The sequence below is a fragment of the Ostrea edulis genome, chromosome 2 (assembly GCF_947568905.1).
Source record: "Ostrea edulis chromosome 2, xbOstEdul1.1, whole genome shotgun sequence".
Lineage (NCBI taxonomy): Eukaryota > Metazoa > Mollusca > Bivalvia > Ostreida > Ostreidae > Ostrea > Ostrea edulis.
The window spans coordinates 12,697,744-12,702,854 of record NC_079165.1 but is presented as its reverse complement, the minus strand read 5'-3'; positions in this window follow the sequence as shown (position 1 = coordinate 12,702,854).

The window sequence follows — 5,111 nt, the reverse complement described above, 5'->3', positions numbered from 1 at the left end:
TTCTCATTGTGATGTTTTGTTGAGCTATGCTATTATATCTATGAATATACTACTAATATATTAGTATTGTACTACTAGTACTTCATCTGTATGCAAGTACGTGCACCGTTTTGGCAGTGTGCATTTTTATGTAACTTATCAGAGTTCTTCCTATTCCACATTAATGTCGACTGTATGAGCACTTTTAAAGAAACTGTAATATTTATAACTTTTCTAGATAGCATGTTCGATTTTTTGTGCACCAGAACTAACGTTATGTATTTAGAATAATAAAAATGGTTTGCTTTATAATCGCTTACTTTATATTACGCATGTTCCTTGCATATCATGTAATGGTTTCTATGGTGAATTCCAAACGATTTTTGTTTGCTTTCATGTGATATATGACATCACAATGATACATTAGGAAAGCTATATTTACAGTTAAAAATCAAAACCTAAGATGCAACGTACACCGTACTACGTATTGCAAATTTACACACTTCTTGGCCATCAGTTAAAGTTAATCCTACACAGATTGATAACGAATCTATGGACAAATAAAGGTAGACTGTTGTTTTCTAATTTATTTCATTATCACTTTTAAATGCAAAATTGAAAACCAAACTTGTTCATTAAACAATCATTTGTTTGACCTGCACTGGTTCACCGCCACGGGAACGACGTGACGTAAATGGGTCATTTTCACGGTAGCCCCGCTATTTCAACGCCCGGATAATTGTTTATACAGCGCTATTAATGACATACCACACTGTCAATCTCCTCAATGATGAAGTGATGATGCTTTTTCGGTTGATTTTGAGATTGGATTTGCACATTTCGATAGTTTACCAGTAAAGTGATATAAATCATTGTATTGTACCACTATCTATGGTTCTCTGTATGCAGAGAGATAGTTGAAATATACATACACGGCGAACCTGGAATCAAATACAGAAAAATATCGTGTTTTTTAATGCATTGTAATGCGAAGTTAATAAAACTGTTTTTACTAATACGTATACATGTGCAACGCATGCACGACACAAAAAATAAATATCGTAATATATGGCATGATTATTATCATGACGGAAAGGTGAAGATTAATAAAGCAAAAATCTCCGGATAAAGTTGTACAAATGGTGTACCAAGCTTGTACATGGTACACCTATACACCCGTGAGCATGTTCTCCAGGATATTGATTTATATCATGTGTTCTGTCACGTACTGAGCCGAATGACAGTATTTTGAAATTAGATGATTATGATTCAACGTAGTCAGTAAGTTTCAAACAAGCCTGATACCAATGGGAGGTACTGGCCAAACATAGTTTGCGGAAGCGCTCTGTTGACTTAGATCAAAGAGGCAGACGATAAGCTGTAGACGGAGGACAAGATAACGGAATTCATTGGACATTGGTATTTTTATCAGCTATGTGATAACTGCAAGGATTCAACGAAATTATATCTAGCATGTAAGTATAAAGTTAAAATGTACTCATGCTTTTAATTATTTTAATATATTATATAGGATACAAATTTTTCTTTATAATTATGAATAGCGATTTCATGAAAAAACGATGTTTTGAAATATTTAATTATGAGGAATTTTTTTTTTATAGAAAGGTTTTTTACTTCCTATTTTTTTTACTGATAAAAATCACTACTGATCTGGATAAAAACCCTCCTCCTTCTCATGCGTTTGTTACTAATTCAAAAATGTATACGGACGCTTATGTGCTTTATCAAAATACTACTTAATTTTGTATATCTGTACTTTATTCCGAAACAAAGCAAAACCAAAAATTCGTCACCATCTCCCGAACCCTGAGAATTTTGTATCGCGACAAACTTTCTCAATGTATAGTTATTAGTGGTAATAATTGTCTACGACAAACTTTCTCAATTCATGATTATTTATGTTAATAATTTTCTATGTTCTTGCACATTGATAAACATGTGATATGTATGATTCCTAAAAAGAATCAATCAAAGGATTTTTAAACATACATTTTTATTGAAAAGTACTTTCTTAGATTACCTATAAAACATTTGAGATATTCTTGTAAATTTAGGACTAGTAATGCAAGATTCCATATAGAAACAGGACGAGAGAGAGACAAACTTAGAGAATGTAGAATTTGTCAGCTATGCAATAGAAATGAGATTACCATTATATATTTAATTGTACCGGTATATCTATAAAAGATGCTAGGTAATTCAATGTTTCAAGGCATTATTACACAAAATCCCAACATTCATGAATTTAATCAGCTATTTAATGTAACTAACAGAAACACATTAATTAGATTATGTAGATTTTTTATAAAAAAAAAAAATATGGAGAGAGCTAGTTCTCCAAGTTAATCTTATTTGTTTGGTTTTGGGTTTTTTTTTGTTGGTTTTTTTTTTGGGGAGGGGGTGGTAACTTTTTCAATGCAGGTTTGCTTTTATTTTGTAATATTTGTATCACTATCCATTTCAGTGCGTAACTTTGTATTGCAAGAAAATAAAACTTTCATTGCTTGATTGCAAAGAAATTCATTTTGGTGAGTTTAACTGATTTAAAGAGCTATACAATGTATATACGTATACGAGCTTCGAGATCATTTTTATTATTTCAACAATTTTGATAGTGTCTATCAAAATTATTGAAATAATAAAGATTTATAAGCATTTTAACATATAATCTCAAAAAATACATTGACACGAAAACAGAAAATAAAACCCGTGTAGAGCTACACTTGCTTATATCTGAATACCAGAAAGTATCAATGAGAAAATTAAGTTAAAGTAGATTTACGAATACTCTTAAATGTACTTATTTTAGCGCATTCAGAATTAGCGGAATTGGAGGTCGTGCGCTAATTGTTTAGCGGGACACAAGTAAAACTGCTATAAAAGTTTATAGTGTTGTAATATTGTTCCTAGACTTAGTTATATTATACTAGTACGGGGACTACTCCAAAACCACCATGTCATATGATGCAACTCTTCGCATTCAGTCAATAGTAGAAGACATTCTCTGAGGGTGAGGGGTCAAATGCCACCATCCAAAATCACTTATTTTAAAAATCAAAGTAAGACTGTGAAAAAGAGCCAGTTTGCAGAGCTACTTAGTCACACGGCTGCGATAGTCGGAGAAATAACATTACGAATCGCTATTGAACACGGACAAGTAAATTGTTTCCAAGAGATCAAGATCTAGTAAATCAACCCAGACATGCTGTTGAGAAGGGTGTTGTTCGTGCGTGTTTTCTGAGGTCAGAATATGAAACATTGACGTTTATAAAACTTGAAATAAGTTAGCAAAAAATTCAAATGTTTCAAAAACAGTTGTTTTACATCTGTTGGAATTACGGATACTCCCTAGTATTCATTCATTAAACCTATTGATATTTCTGTTGTGGAGTTTAGGCACCATTCAATCATTTCATAACGGTCATTGAGAAAATGTGTTTTATTATATTTCATTCACAGTATAAAGTGCATTAAAATGTAACAACATGTATTAAGACAGATTACATTCATTGCCTTACTCTTTTAGACATTGAACACGGTTGTGACTTCACGTCCTGTAAAACAAATATTATGACGACCTAAAGTTACCGACAGAGAGAAGGTAAGACCAGTGTCATTACAGACATTCGTGTATCACAATTTATCCAAATGAAAAATAAAACTAGATTCATACACATTTACAAATTAAACGTTTGATATTCTGCGGATAAAGTGGTGCAGTCAAACGATAAAACGAAAAATAAAAGTAAAATTTTGATATTCTGCGGACAATATTTTATTGTATAAGTGCATATATACAAACGGTTTGAACACAAGTTCTTTCAACTTAAGAGGTTCTCACCTTAAATACAACTGTCAATATATTTTGATATAATATAAATAGACATAATAATTTCTTAGTTCCATTAGATAAATAAATAAATATACATGTATCATAGGTTGATTATTTGAATAAAGCACGGTGTTAGGTAGTAGTAACAGTTAATCTTTCAGAATCTCTGATGAACTTTTGAACAGAAGAAAAAATACGATGGTTTATTTCAACATGTTGAGCTTCGTCTTCCCACAAAAGTAAGGCACAATCAATAATGAATACTTGAGAAAAATGTAAAAGACTTCTTAATAACATAGGCGTAGCTTGGGTTCGAATATTACTGGGGCAGGGGGTCTGGGGGCGCTATCGACATTTTAACAACGTAAAAGGTGGTTTTTGTTTTATTACCGAGGCAGCTGCCTCGGTTGCCTCAATGGAAGCTACGCCACTGAATAATTGACTTCTGGCATTATCGTATTTGTTACATACAAAGAAAAAAATTATACGAGTCCTCAGATAAACCACACGCACGATGTGGTGCAGTCGAACGATTTTGTAGATTCATACACGCTTACTAAATCAGATTTTGATACTCTGCGGACAAAGTGGTGCAGTCAAACGATAAAATGGAAGATATTGGCGTGGTGAAATATTTTAGTGGAAGATACCAATGTATAAAAGCTCACACACTATGACCTATACGCTTTTACATCGATATTGCGATATTTAATAGAGATAACCTCCACCAAAGAAATTGTGGTTTGCTGGGTTTATTTGTGTCTGTTGTCCGTCCGTCTGTCTGTAGCTCATTCAGTTGGTTGGTTGGTGTGTAACCTTGGAAGGACTGACACGACACGTTTATCAATGGCGTAATTGGTACATGTAATTAGGTACACGTGGATAGATCCGGGCTCGGGGAACGGCCCTTTATGGGGATGGAGTGTTGTGGTCCTGCTGGTGGTCTATTGAGTCCCACAGTCAATCGTGAAGTGAACGAGTAGACTGAATCCACCAAGAAGATATGACATGACATTTATCAAAGAAATGTGTCGGCACCAGTGCAAGTGACAAACATTCTAGAGACAATCCGATACCAGAACAGAAAATTAACATTCGGGAAGATAGAGGGATGTGTAAAAAAAAAAAAAAACCGCAGAACTAGAGACAATCCGATACCAGAACAGAAAATTAACATTCGGGAAGATAGAGGGATGTGTTAAAAAAAAAACCGCAGAACTAGAAACACAGTTAGTTAAAGGCACTTATAAACGTTTAAAACAGGACTTAATGTTTCGGA